We start from the raw sequence: 15,106 nt of genomic DNA on the forward strand, positions 1-15,106 counted from the left end.
GCGATCGCGCGACAAGAGCGAGCGATCTATTCAAGCGACGGTCCAATCCATCGCTCGAAGCCGTCGCTCGTCGCTGTAGCGCACAAATTCACGCTCATGACGTTTAGCCTTAAGAACCTACTGCAAGATCCTCAGAAATATTTTATGCTGCTTTCTACAGTAAAGTACATCATTTTAAATTAATAAAGCACGCGTCACGCTAGTTTCGGCGCCTATATTGCTACCCTCATACCGGCAACAGCGGGGAGACGTCGCTCAAAATCGTCGCTCGCATGCGGTACGTCTTCTAGGCACAAGCGAACGCGACAGCCAACTCCATCGCGTCGCTTTTCGCTGTCGCGCGCAAGATCGTCATGCGAAATGTGGCAAGTCGCCAGCACTCAGGTGTTCAATACACAACAGTGGTGAAACAATGACGGCTGCACGCTTACCGTCTGCACGTTAGCAAATTTCCAATGAAGAAACCTTCTAATGCACCAGGCAGCTTCAGGAAGTACTTGCTCTTTGTTCATGACGTGCTCATAAACCAGAGGCATGCATTCGCTGTCACGGTAGAAGCTCGCATTAAGTTTTGCACAAGCGTTCGAGTGACAAAAGAATTCTAGGTTCCTAAATTCGGGCTGAATGAACAAACGCCGCTGCTTCACTTGATGAAGATAGGCACGTCCAAACTTACTGACACGAGCTCAAAGGTACAATTAAACGATCACTTACCAATTCGCTCCACGATTACTTCGAGTTTCGTGCAACACGCGGAACCAACACTGTTCAAAGCGCGAATCGCGAATAACGTTCTCGCGACTGCCGACTGGTGGCGCCGCCGTTCGGCCATGCATTGAAGCTTTTAAGCTCATAGCTGTGACGCCTCCGAGATTACCAACAATATGCAGCAATGACCTTCAAATTGTGTGGTGTCCAAATCCACACCCAGCGACGGCTTTCTCTGGGTAACAAACTGGCAGGGAAGGTCATGATTTTTCTATCTGTATACGCCAGAAGCAATTGTGTAGCGAGAGCGTATCACAGACACCATGCTTTCGAACTCTCATAAGAAATCCGTGCCCCAATGATAACAATCTCTCGATAATAATACAAATCTCGAAGGCTATGCTTGTATCTGGTTGCATAAGGCAGAAACGATTGGTGGAATCGAAAATACGTCAAGGATATCGGGTTTTCCACATCACTTATTAGGCAACTAGAGTTATATCAGTGCGAGGGGTAGTTAGACATCTCTGAAGCCTTGCCATGCCGCCGAACTTTGAATACTCCTGTCAGCTCGGTTGGGACTTCGTTATAGTCACTACAATTGGACCGAAGAGAACGCTACTCTCGGAGGCCACAATAAAGGACAGATATATCCTTAAAAATATACATATATCTGTAAGTATCCATATAAATACATATATGAAAAACCAAAAGCGTAAATCGGTAAAGGATGCGACGTTGAGCCAGTCGGTAGATCTTAGAATGTATGGGAACAGTGTAAAAAAAGTACGGCAGAACTCGCTAGCATCCCTCTATGAGCACATGCAAAGACAAGTCGTTTACAGGCGAATGTGTATGAAGAAAATTGCTCATCACACTGAGGAGGTGACACTGGCTTTGGCATTTGGATCACGTTACGCGCTTAGTACTGGACAGCTTCAGGGACAATGTGTAATCCCTTTGAGTTTAGAAAAACGAAAAATACTCGAGATTTCAAGTGTTCGACCAGTAGTACGGGGCAATCGTACTTTGTTCACAACATTTCGTCGTGCGTGAGCTTTGCATGGAAACTCCATGACTATGGAAGCAGGTAATGACGGCAACCAAACGTTCTTTTTTTTCCCCTGCATTGTGCAGGTCAGTTATCATTGCAGTTCATTCCGTAGTGACGGTCGTTGCACTGTGGTCCTGGCGTGCCCCGCACAGTGTCTTTATATAGCGTACAAGTGTTTTAATGTCTGTAAACTTCTACTGTGGGGCGGCGTAGAGCTAAATCCAGAACCCACTCAGAAGTTTTTGAACAGTTACTAGATGGAGAGAGAGTATAAACATTAAATAAAAGAGCACGCCAGCGTAGGTGGCTCATCCGATACGCAGTGGGTGGTCCGCTCAAGTATAGCAGCCGCCTATCTCGCTCGGTTGATCAGGTTGAGCTGGTCCGTCGAGTCGGAGCTGGACAGCGCTGCCTTCCATTGCCGTGTGGTGGGGTGTTTTATGGGTGTGAGCACTGGTGATCTACAAGCTACCCTCGTTGATGAAATGCTATAACTAAAGAAAAAAAAATCACCGCTGATTTCGATACTCCATAATGCGAAATTTGAGCACAGCTGTATACGTGTTTTCATTTCGCGATATATTGGCTGGCGTGGACAATCTGATTCGTGCTGCACGTTGCAAACGGAGTGAAGTGTGGCACGACTGCCTCGATAACCGGGAGATCGATAGGGGAAGCGCTCGGGTGATGCGTGGGCGCGGTTAGCGTCTGGCACAGAAAATCTCCGTTCATGCAGAACTTTGTTTCCATACAGATGACGCGCGCTACTCTGGCGCCATCTCGTAGCCGTCATCAATGCAAAGCCCCTCACGACCTGCGCTGCGCTTTCCTTCTCATGCTTTCGCCATACCCTCCTCCTCCGCTTTTCTCCTAGCGCTCTCCTCGCTCTCGTCTCTTTTTTTTTATCCTCCGCTGCGCTCCGTGTTTGCTTTCATCCTTCGCTGTGCTCGTTCGCTCGGTTACGTTAACACTCGCCACATGAAAAATGCGCCGAAGAGCTGAGCTCTAATACTGCACTTGTACAAACTGAGGAAGCTGTCAGAGAATCGCAACGTATGCTTTTGCAATTTGAACGAAATCTTCCTGAATCCTCAGCTATGCCTGATCAGCCCAACTAAATGCAGCCATCACTCAGGTTGTCAGATTATTCCTTTAGCTTCCAGACTAAGGAAGTGGCGGACCTTGAGGATCGAAGCAGGTGGTCTAACATTGTTATTCACGGCTCTACGGAGAGCCCGCACGAAACGGAAGCATTGCTCAAAGAAATAGTAGATTCCTATGTACTGTTTCTCTTGATCACTTCCTTAAAGGGTACCTAAAACAGTTCGAACAAATTTTGTAGACGCGTAGCGTACAGCTACAATAAATCATTCGCACCCCAATTTGTGTGAAACGTCTCATATTAAGAAGGCTACGGAAGATTAAAAGTTACCCTCCGCCATAGCCATGCACTTTCTCCTCAACTCGTTCGCCGAGTGATCGGGGCTAACCTTCGCCTTTACTGACTCTGTCATGATGGGACATCGTGCGGTCTATTTCCGGCTGTCTTCGAGCCAGCACGCGAAGCCGCTCCCTCTCCGCCAGCCGCATGGCAGCCGATGCCAAGCGAGAGCTATCGAAGCAGCGTGCGTTGCGAGCTTTCTGTCGCAGCGCCGAGCGCGTTCGGTATTCCGGTAACCAAAGGCGAGCTGGGTGTTTAGACGGATGGGTGCAGGCGTAGACTAAAGCCCCTCGATACTACTATTGCTGTGATGAAGGAGCTGGCCGAACTCCATTTAACAAAGTATTTTTCTGAGATAAATGACTTAAAAAGACGGCGATTTCTTTCTAATTTTGACACAGACATGTCTTTCCTCGAACGTGCACTCTACAGCTAACACGTTAAAACATCTAGGCGCCTTAGTCGCGGCCCTAGCTTATTTTGACGAGGCGCCACGACACGGCCATGCGCGGAACTGCTGACTAAACGGTAGGGGCAGCGGTGGTCGCTTTGGTTATTTCATCACTTGGCAACAGATGGCGGGATTAGCGGCTAGTATGGTGTCGTGGCAGCTTTTGCGTGTCGCTACATTGCAATTTTAGGTTTCGAAGGACCGCAAAATTTTTTCTCGATTTTACAAACTTCCCGATTTGACGAAATAATTCGAGCGTGGTCATCACTTCCTTTAATGAAGATTTACGTGCATTTATATACTGTTTTTCCGTGCACCATTAATGGCTGGAACAGCTTGGCTCTGTGACAAGTGCATTTGCGCTTTGTTGTGCAAATGTACTGTTCATCGTTTTCCTTTGCTTATTTTTGCCCCTCCGGCATGAACCTCGTTTCTGCAGCACCTATGAAATGAAACAAAACGAAAAGATAATAATCACTGAACTCACGTTTTCTCAGCATTCCCTTGCGTAATACGAGACGTCCGCGGTATCATTGGTGAACTAAAGCAGCCATTTTTTTTGCTATATATTTCATTGAAATAACGAGCAGGGTATAGAGGATGTGTATGCAAAGTTCAAAGCGCGTGGGTTAAATGTGGTTTCTGTAGTAAATTATGTATTCACACACTTTGGAGCTTTATAAGTGCATTTTCCGAACGGCAGAGAATTTACCCATGTCCTGAAAAAAAAAAGATATACCGGCCAGCGGGACCAAATTTAACTAGGGAAAATCTTATCTACGTACATGGCAAGTTAAATATGCATATAGATTACTGCCTTTTTACAAACTTCCTTCAGCGAGCGCTCGAAAGCACTATATTGCCGTAATCTTCAATGTTTGCAAGTGCCTCGGCAGTACTTCGCGTATATACATTTACATGAAGTGTTAAATTCATATTAAGTGCAACGGGTTGCGATGTGCGGCAGAACTCTAACGTTTCGGCTTAATTCTGACCACTTCAAAAAATTAGTTTGCTCCTGTTTTCTCCCTATTCCTATGAGTCACTCGAGGGGCACGTGGTGTCCTCGAATAACTAAAAGACTAATTTCCTTTATATTTCATGAAAGCTTGTGGAAGAAATTTTTCTTTGTTAGCTTCAGCTACCAGGATATCGGTAAGGTCGTTCCCCAAGCGGATGACACGTGGAAGCGCAGATGAGTTAAAAGCGTCTGTTTTGCCGTAGATGCGCGTGAAAGAAAGATGATTATGCAATCTTCGCGAGGTGAATGGAGAAACTTGCAATGCTATTGGGGATGGACTCAGTACGTGCACGTACTTGTGAAACAGCAATATAAGTGCCCCATCACCACGAGTGTTCAAATAGACTTCTTAATTTGCGTTATACTTTCGTTCCAGTTGTACTTTTGTGAAATGAATCAAGCGGCTCTATTCTGAACTGATCCTAGCATAGTAGTTAAATAAATGTAATGCTCCCCGCATTACATATTGAAGAAGCAAATTCAAGTTTAGGGCGAACTAATGTTAGGCTAATTTGCGGACATTTGCCGGCGTCTTACGGAGGTTCCGGCGTAAATATCCCAAGGATCGGGAGGCATTTTACAGCGAAGCTGTATGTGGCTAGGGTTCCATGCATGTTTCGTGTTTGTGCATCAAAAATAAAAAAGCTGAGCGTGGGACAATCCCGAAGATAGCGTAATGGGCACGTTGCAAGTGCTAGGCGGCGCCCTGTCTTTCCGACCCCTAGCGCCATCTGACGAATAGTTGCGCGAATGCGGTAGGATGACTCACGGCCTCAGCAGCCCGCGCTGCGTGTTTGGCGCCCTGTCAAACGGTAGCGATGGCGCGAAACAGCGTGCCGATATTAACTTTAGCCGGGTTTCGGGAATTACAATATCTCCACAGCTTTTTCCGTGAAAAGAATTTACAGAAAGGAAGTCGTCGAATTGAAGTCGGGCACGTCTATGACGTGAGGGAAGTGTTGAACTCGCACTGATCGGAAGTGACTGCTAGGTGTATTCCGCAAACGAAAAATAACGCACCAGCGACATGCGTGAAGCTCAGCGTAAGTTACTTCGTTATATAATCTACGGTGTGGACGCATGAAATTATAGGCGACATTGATTCTTGAAGATCGGCGACAGCAGACAAATCCTAGCGGGGAGCTGCGATTGCCGTGCTGGCATCGCAGGGAAGTGCAAGGACGCCGCGGTAGTTTCCCTGTACATACAGGACGGCAAATACGAATCCAAAACATCTCATCCAAGAACGTGGGGCGTACGAACGACTCGTAAGACCTACCCGAAGTATTCTAACGTTGCTCTCCCCAAACACAAAAAAAGGGAGGAGCTTACCAGTTGTGTTAGATTACGCTGGGAAAATATTTTCGCCCGAGTTACTGGAAGTGCGATACCTTTATGTTGCGATTTTCCAGTGCGTGCAAAGGAGGTTCCAATAAACCACGCCGTCAAAAATTTTGATCTCAACTGCCCCTTAGTTGATATGCTGGGCGCAGAAGGGTGTATGCCAGCTCAAAGAGCTGCAACCCCTCCTCAAATCTCTCAGCAAGCCCTATAGCGCTCTTTGAATGGGAGAGGATTGGGAAATAGTTCCACTGCTTTACTGCAGTACAGTGTGGGAACAAACTACTTTGTTTGCTGCATATCCTGGTACGCACTGCAGGTGTCCCGTTGCTGCGATCATTGCTGTAAAAGCAAAGAATTCAGCGTTAACGCGCTTGGCATAACCCCGGAACATAAAACAGCTTACACTCTAAGAAGAATTCCGGGGAAAGCGGGAGTAACTGCGCAGTTCGTCCCAAAAAGGGCGCTTTCGTCCCTCAAGGGAGTAAGTGCATGGATGTGCGTGCCGCGTGCAAATTTTGGAGAGTAAGTGTTTAGTCCCTGGTCGGAAAGAGAGCAACGGGAGGACGAACGGCAACAGTTACTCCCCATGCGCTCCGCTGTTTTCGTCCGTGTCGTGCAGTGATGCGGCAAAAACTGTATTGTCTATAAATCGTGAATAGTTCGAAGTTCGTGCACTGTCCATTCAACTACATGCAAAGCAGCACTTTGCCTCTTCGTGAGAAAATTGCGTGAAATTTAAAGTTGGAATGTGAAGAGCCATGCCCTTCGTGCGCACCCCATAAGTGAGCGATACACATTAAACGCGCAAGTCATTGATAGACTGCCAGATTTTGCTGGTCAATAGTACCTAATTTCCTTCCGTTCCAAGGAGATTACGAACTTGGCTGAAGCGATGTGTAGCTCAAACGGGACACACTAAGCGACAGAGCAATTGTCCGTCTCTGTCGTCTTAGGTACCCCGTTTGAGCTCGCTACACGTTTACATCGTGTAGTGCCTCAGTTTAAAGCACCCTAAGAATAATCGGGCATATTTCTTTTCGCACTCGCTTATGGTTGCAAGTACACTCAACGTTACACTCTCCCCGAGCAGCATACACAAAATGCCGAGTCGCTTTTACATTGCCGCACCTGCGTTCCAATGCTTAACATGTCTCAATTTCCTATCCCCTTCAAGCAATCTGCCGTGGTGCAGTGGTTAGAGTAGCTAACATGGGAGCGCGAGGACGTGAGTTCGAATCCTACTATCAGGCACTTTTTTTTCTTTTTTTTTTCAGCTCAGTAATCTTTTTTATTAGCGTATAAATGCCTTATTTCATTAATTACACCTTTGCGGAGCATCGGAAATAATGACCGTTACTCCTTTGAGGAGCATTGGAAAAGAGCAACTGTTAGTCCTCGGAGGAGTAACGGCATGCGGAGTAACAGTTCATCCCCTCGCACTTACCCCCTAAAGGGAGGAATGGTTGTGGCAGATCAGTTGCTCCCCTAAAGGAGTAACCTCAATACCCCATTTCCTCCTTTTCTTCTTAGAGTGTATGCCGTCGGAGGAGCGCTATCCAGTGTTGACGCCGTTCTGCTTCATACGGTCGGCTTGGAAACCTGTAAAACTTTGTTCCTCGTGAGTTGGTGTACGTGCTGTTGCAGCCCACTACGCAACAGCTCGTGTTGCACTTCGCCATTGCTCAGAAAAGGCAACAGCTACGCGCGAAACAGAGCGCAGACAGGCTTTCCGAACGCAAGCGGGCCGGTCGTATCCTGCCGGTTCCGCGCGCGCCGCCGCGAGGGGCGCCCTGGTATGCGCGGGAACTTCGTTCGCAGTGGAGGTGAAGCGGGCTTCAAGCACTCCGGCCCTAATAATAAAAACTCAGTGCCCTTCCACTCTGTGAAGAAGGATGACCAGTGAAGCTGTGTATGTGGGCCCCTTAATGGAGAACTGTATCTCAGCCGTGAGTCGGCCCGGTATAGCACTATCTTCGAGATCGGCCCACGTATGGGAAGTTTTTTTGCTTACAACGACACAAAAATGTCCTTGCACGGTAGAGTTATACAGCTTCGCTATGATAAATAATAATAATAAATAAAATAAATAATTGAAAATGCGTTGTTTCAAGTCGATGGATATAGTGTAATCGCTTGTGAACAGCGCATGGACTCGCGAGCAAAAGGCGTTGCCATATATGCAGACGGCAAAATGTATGGGCTACAACCTTACACCCTTGACTCGCAAGAGGACAGTGCCATCGATTGTGGTGATGTCTGTGCCGTGCAAACGAAACGCGGTATTGTGTTATCCACTGGGCATACATCTCGAGGCACACCCAAGTGTGATATCGAGAAGTTCATGACCACGCACTTTGCATGGGTTAGCCGTGATGACAGTGTATACCCCTGTCATTATCGTCGGAGACTTCGATGAGGTAATTTCAAAACCAGACAAGAAATGGTTTACTCAGTTTGTGCTAGAAGTGTTTGGTTTGAAGTGCCACACCAATTCAAGTCACCCAACTACTCAACAATGGTGGGGTATATATTTAACATTGGCCAAGGATCTGCCTAAAGTTATGACCGAACCAATCAGTGTATATCGTAGTAATCACAAAGCTATCGTTCATACTATTCCCAAGTGATGAAAATCAACACATGTACCCTTGTCTGACCATGTGTGATGTGCTACAATTTGGCTACCCGCCGTGGCTGCTTAGTGGCTATGGCGTTGGGCTGATAAGCACGAGGTCGCGGGATTGAATCCCGGCCACGGCGGCCGCATGGCGATGGGGGTGAAATGCGAAAAGACCCGTGTACTTAGATTTAGGTGCATGTTAAAGAACCCGAGGGGGTCCAAATTTCCGGAGCCACCCACTACGGCGTGCCTCATAATCAGAAAGGGTTTTTGGCACGTAAAATCCCATAATCTATTTTTTATAAGAGTTTGGCTGGTCATCAACTTTCACAGAGTAGAATGACTTCAGTTTTTTTTTTTTGCATTTCACCACCATCGAAATGCGGCCGTACCTGTGAGGATTTGATCCCGCGACCTCGTGCTTAGCAGCGTAACGCCAAAGCCACTGAGCAACCACGCAGGTGAAAAGAGTTGATCAGCGTCATGCGTCAACCGGGCTCCTCTCTCTCGTTTCTTTCTGGACATGCTGCGCCATCTAGTGGCACTGCCGAGGAGTCTAGGAGCGGCCTCCGAGACGAGCAGCCTGGCGTTCCTGTGCCTGCGAACCCTGAAAATCGTTCCTTCGCTTGGCCCAGTTTGACACACTCATGACCCAAGTAATAATCCACCATGGTGGCTTAGGGGCTATGGCGATGCGCTGCTGAGTTTGAAGTCGCGGCATCACATCCCGGCCACGGCAGCCGTAATTCGATGGGGTCGGAATGCAATAATGGCCGCGTACCTTGCATTTATTACACCTTAAAGAAGCCCAGGTGGCCAAAATTATTCCGGTATCCCCCACTATGGCGTGCTTCCTAAGGTCGCGGTTCTGGCACGTAAAACGCAAGAATTCAATTTTTAGAGACCGAAGTTAACGAGAGGTTCACTGAAGAGCGGCACATACCAGCACATTTGTGGCACCGCCTGCTAAAGCGTCGGGTTGCTGTCCTTGAGGAACCCTTGTGACGTGGCTTCGATTCCGCTCAGCATCGGATAATTTAAGATACTTTTTTGGTCATTGTAGACCGCCGCATTGACAATGGGCCATACGTAGTTACCAAATTAGAATGTGTTGATGGGCTAGTTGGTTTGTTTAAATGACCAACTGCTAAATGTGGAAAACCGGGAAACAGCACGCCACTCAAAAAGAGAGACACAGCAAGATCAAGCACTATATTACTTCGCTCAATTTTGTGCATGTCTCTTTGGTGTGGTGTCCTCTTTCCCGGTTTATCGCATTTAGCAATCAGTCACTGGTTTCGCATGTTGGTGTCAAATACAATAATTGAAGAGTAGCACGCGCCTACTACCACATACCCAGTGATCCTTGAAGGCAGTAATAGGTTCTCTACTAGTGCTCCAGGTGGGCGTGAAAGAGTCATCGAACAGCGGTGCCTACGGTGTCCGGCATCTAGTGAGCATGTCGGCGTGAGAGAGGTTCGTTGAAGAGCGGCAAATATATATATATATATATATATTTATATATATTTTCCCACATATAAATTGGCCCAAGTTAGCGCGACTGTTCGTTTCAAACCCGTGAACAGAAATATTTCTGTATTGTTTTCTTTTTCTTTCCTTTCGGTATTCTTTTTCTCTCATATCTCGCATTTTTTTTCGCACTCCTCGGTACAGGATTGCCAACCGGAGATATCTGGTTAACCTGCCTCTTTTTCACTGCCTTTCTCTCCTTCTATGTCTCTCCCACAGCACAACATACCTATGCACTACCCATTTGACCATAGATTACCCAGGGACTCAGGTAGGCGGGAAAGTGGTTAGATACATACATAATCCTCGGAAAGTGCACGAAGCATCCTAACAATGCTAACGCAGAAAAAGCTAATTCTGCATGCAGTCACGTATGTCTGCTTCTATACATTCTCTAATATGCCTACATGGAGCTAAAGTTAACGCATATTTTATTAGGATAGCAATTATGCAGACAATCCAGACGAATTTCTGCCGTTGCCGTGAGGTTCTCTATGAAATCCAAGGGGGATAAAACCACCGCCGCGCGCCGTATGCCGTGTGTGTGAGTAAAAGCATGTGAGGGGGAGCCGGTGATCGTGCCTGAATCTCGCGCACGCAAGCTAGGGAAGTGGGGAGGAAGCACACCGTTTACCGTCGCGCGCGAGGACACGGAGGGGGTCAACTACTGACGGGCCCGTGCGCCCGGCCGGGCGCTGTACTTTTGAAGTCATTTGCGCAGAGTCCGCGCTGCGCTGTGTTTTCGCGGCTTAGTTCGCGTTGATGCGATTGGCAGCACGAAGGTCAATTTGCTCGCTGCTGCTGCCGCGTTTCCTCACTGAAGTGTTTTGACGGTGACTTCCAGCGGTCATCGTGTCAACGTGTTCATGTTTCCTGTTGTGCGCTTGGCACCATGCTTGTTAATTTAGTCAGCAGGTCTATCTTTACAAGTCTATACGGCCGACAAATCTACTATCCTTACTTCGTATAGCTGTCCACTAATTTGCTATCTAACTCAATGCTTCGCCTTTCGGGCGAAACTGCGACTTCTTTCCATATTCTCAAACAGTGAATAGGCTAAGCTGAGTACAGTAAAATACCACTTGAACGAACTTCATTTAAACGAAGTATTCAGTTGTACGAACTTTTTTTAAAAACCCCACCGTCGCACCATTGAACCCTATTCAAACGCCGTTCAGTTTAACCAAATTCAGTGCAGTGCGCATTTCACTTCTACGAACAGTTTCCGAGGCGCCATGCCATGTCTCCTAGGTCATACTGAGCACTTCAACAAGTATAAACCGCCCTTTTTGCCACGCTTTTTACGTTGAGAACCTCGCCGACCGCGCTCCATTACAGCGTTACCGCTTACCGCCGCCATTTAGCGGTTTAGCTTTTAACTGGATTGGCTACCTAAGCAGTAGCCAGCCGAAACCATTGCTGTTTTTTTCACGTTTAGTGCGTTTAGTTGGCTCCACAGCCATAGCTAGCCAGAGCCAGAGCCAGCCACAGCTTCAGCCATACTAGGCCTATTCGTCCTGGCCTTAGACACAGTGACTCAGTTCACAACTGCTGCAGTGCTAAGTGCTAAAGTGCAGCAGAAGATCACAGTGTTCTTTGCAAAGTGCTAACTAGCGGAACTTGAGCAGAGTGACAAATAAATGCGTTGATAAACAATTTGACCACCAGTTCTTTTGTTTTTACATAACAGCAACAAGCTGTCGCACGCTTGCTTATTTCAGTTTAGTGAACTTTTACATTAACAAACTTTTCCCTGGGGTCCCTTGAAGTTCGTTCAAGTTTCACTGTATAATGAACCCATCTAATCGTGCGGCGTAACGGTGTAACCTGACTTGTTTTGTTCATTTCGGTGCTACGTAATTTCGAAGTTTTCAGAAGTAGCCGGAAGTTATTTCTTTCCACGGTGGTAAAGCTAAATTCTCTCAAGCTTTCCTCAACCGGTCACCTCAGTGCTCTAAAACTAATTGCAATGTGTACAATTGTCATCATTACCATTCGTGCAACATAATTTTCCACGCCATCTATACGTTCATTCGCCTACGGGTCGGAACTTTAATGCGATGCCATACGTGAGGTTATGTACTACACCTTTCACAATCAAAGCTGAAATGCAAACTGCGCGCAGTTCGTCCACACTGAGACGTCGACGCAGTGATGTCACGGGGACGAAATTGGTACTTGTCGAGTAGCACGCATTTTTTTTTTGTCTTGTCGACGACACGAGATGTTATCGAAAGATGCGTGAGACGCGGTACTGACCGACTCGCTGATAAACAAAATCAAACGCGTGAAGTAAGTACATACGCATGCCGTAAATTAGGCACTCGTTTCCCACTAAATGCGGGAAATTTTCTTTTTTCATGAATCGTTAGGCAGATTAGAACAGCGCTAACAATGCGAACGCGATTCGATGGAGCGGCCAAGAAAAAAATAAAATGCTAAAGAAATTGTTTCGCGTGCCTAACCCATGCTCTGATTATGAGGCCTGCCGTATAGTGGGGGACTCTGGCGTGATTTTGACTATCTGGGGTTCTTTAACGTGCACGGCACAAGGGTCTTTCTATATTTCGCCCCAATCGAAATGCGGCAGCCGCGGCCAGGATATGACAACCGCCGACAAATATTTTTCGCAGGCACTGAAAGCGATAGAAGGGTTTATCATAGCGCTACATAAAGCTGACGTGATAAGGAGCACCGTCGAAGGCGTTGCAGACGTCGCATCTCGACGATGCAGGAGATGAGACCGAAGGAAAACCGTCGGCGTTCGTTCAGCGGCCGAAGAAAGGATTAGATAGATTTGCCTTGACGTTCACTGTCCCTTCCGATCACGCCAATGCAGGCACCGCGGTATGGTTTGCACACAGCTGCTTTGCAGAAACGGTAATGTGTGTGCGAACGGCGCTCATGACAGCAGCGCAAGCCAGAGCACTGCTCTGGCTCCGCCAGGGGCGATTGAGTGCAGCATGGCTTCGCCGCTTCTGCAGCCAATCGTGCTGCGCGTTTCTAGAGATCCTAACACTTCACTCGCAGGCCTCGCATGCACGGCGATACCATTACAGCGCGACAAAGACAACGGCAAAAACGCGCCTCGAGCATACCTGTAATTGCTATCGCAAAAAAAAAAAAAACAGAAGTGTTGGAAGTTTGAGAAGGTGGTCGAACCCAAACGACGGACGTGGGATAAACGGTGACAGGAAGGCCAGGCTGTTTGACGCCAACGTGGTTTGAGAGGCGCAGGGCCTCATGGTAGAAAATACTGCGGCTTAGGAATGGCTGAGGATCATTGTTCAAGCTGACTAAAGTACCGGGGCACCACCACTCGACGGATAGCCGTGCAAGCTACGCATGGACACTTGCTTAGGAATACACAGGTTGTACTTTCCGTAACCAGAGCGCGAAAGAAATGTGTCGCGAACGCACGACCTCGTGGCGTTCGTATTTGGTAGCACCTTGCATTGAATCGCAGGTGCGACGAGCTTGTACGGAAGCGCGGTGTAGAACGAGCGAACGCAAGCGCACAACGGCAGCGAAGTATATTGAAGCCAATCTCGTTTTCCACTCTTCCCGGCTCCTGGAAGGCGGCAGCAGCAGAAGCAGACGCCAAGGACTTCGTAGCTTGTAGCGTGGAGCAAGAAGGCGGTGTGCTGCGGAGGAAGGGGCAGGCATGCAATAGAAAATTGGAAGTCACGCTCACCCAGACTCCGGTGTCTTTGCTTCTTCGAACCGGCGTCGCAGTGGCTTTCAGCTCGACGCGTCGCGCGTCCCGAGCGATCCTCCCAAGACGCCGGCTTGAACGAAGTAGTTAAAAAAAAAAAAAGTTTCAGAGACGCGCGCTGTCAATCCGGTCGCTTTCGTTCGTGGCGTGCTGCATCATCGCGGCGGTTGGACGCGCGCTATCGGCTAGCAGACGAACCATTCCGTACGCGATAAGGTTTCGAGGTGGCTTCGAGTCGCGATAATACAAATACCATGAGGATGGGCTTGTAGGCAGGCGAACGCGTGACGCCTCTTCGCTTGACTAACATTTGTGGGGCTTCACGTATCGCCGAGCGGGCCGAATTCGTGGCGGCGCTGTGACGCCAGCGTTTGGCGAAACCCTTGCTGTGCAATCGAAGTCCTGTCGTTGTTTGAAGCTTGCGAGGCGTCAAATTAAGAGCGGTGTTGTACAGCTTACGAGACATAAAGTTACCAAGGCGCAGTAGTACGCATCAAAATTTGAGTGACCACCTAAGACCTGAATGCTCACCTTAAGATGTGAAGGACGTTCAGAAAGTAAGTCTCATCATTTATTTCGCACGGAAACTTTATTGCATTGCCCCCCCCCCCCCCCCCCCCCTCCGAGAGAAATACAGATCCGACGCACGGTTGGAATCGATGTAAGCGAAGCTTTCTGTGCTGTTTGCTTTGATTGCCGATAATTAACAGTGATGTTGACTGCGAAAATTTATTTTTTCAACGTTCAGTCCCACACGAGAGTGGTGAGTTTATGTCAAACGTTACCTAGCGTGCAGCACTCTTGTTTGTCTGCTAGTACACAGGACACCCAGGGAGAGGTGCTAACTTAAGGCATTGTTGTGCGCCATATTTAATAACCTCTGAGAGTGCTGCAGAGCCTTGTCAGTGCCTCACGTGGTATACATAGCATTAAACTTTATTTGAATTATGGGGCTGTACGTGCCAAAACCACAAATCGGGATTATGATACACGCTGTAGCAGCGGAGTCCGGTTTAATTTTGACACCATGGCGTTCTCTTAACGTGTCCCTAAAGCTAAGTGCATGCGAGTTTTAAAGCAAAGCTTTCTATGTGTCACTGATTCCGCCGTGAGTGCAAGGAACGCACTGCAGGAAAACCAACTTACACATCTGCGTAGAAAACTAGTTTATACATTCGCAGTTGTGCCGATTAGAACAATGGGAACAATGTCATGCTCTTGA

The 15,106-nt window shown here is 47.8% G+C and overlaps 1 protein-coding gene and 1 long non-coding RNA gene across 2 annotated transcripts in view; one reads left to right on the forward strand and one right to left on the reverse strand.

Moving 5' to 3' along the window:
- The window catches only part of LOC126544523 (uncharacterized), a 28,537-nt gene extending 14,587 nt beyond the window's left edge, over positions 1-13,950 (reverse strand). The window contains exon 1 of the long non-coding RNA XR_011890609.1: positions 13,864-13,950. This is a non-coding gene — a long non-coding RNA (uncharacterized lncRNA). The remainder of the gene's footprint in view (positions 1-13,863) is intronic.
- Positions 13,951-14,354: 404 nt separating this feature from the next.
- The window catches only part of LOC126544531 (uncharacterized), a 161,766-nt gene continuing 161,014 nt past the window's right edge, over positions 14,355-15,106 (forward strand). Inside the window, exon 1 of the mRNA XM_055077686.2 lies at positions 14,355-14,441. The gene's annotated coding sequence lies outside the window, so the exon portion shown is untranslated. The remainder of the gene's footprint in view (positions 14,442-15,106) is intronic.

Source organism: Dermacentor andersoni, chromosome 10, assembly GCF_023375885.2.
Source record: "Dermacentor andersoni chromosome 10, qqDerAnde1_hic_scaffold, whole genome shotgun sequence".
In the NCBI taxonomy this organism is placed as follows: Eukaryota; Metazoa; Arthropoda; class Arachnida; order Ixodida; family Ixodidae; genus Dermacentor; species Dermacentor andersoni.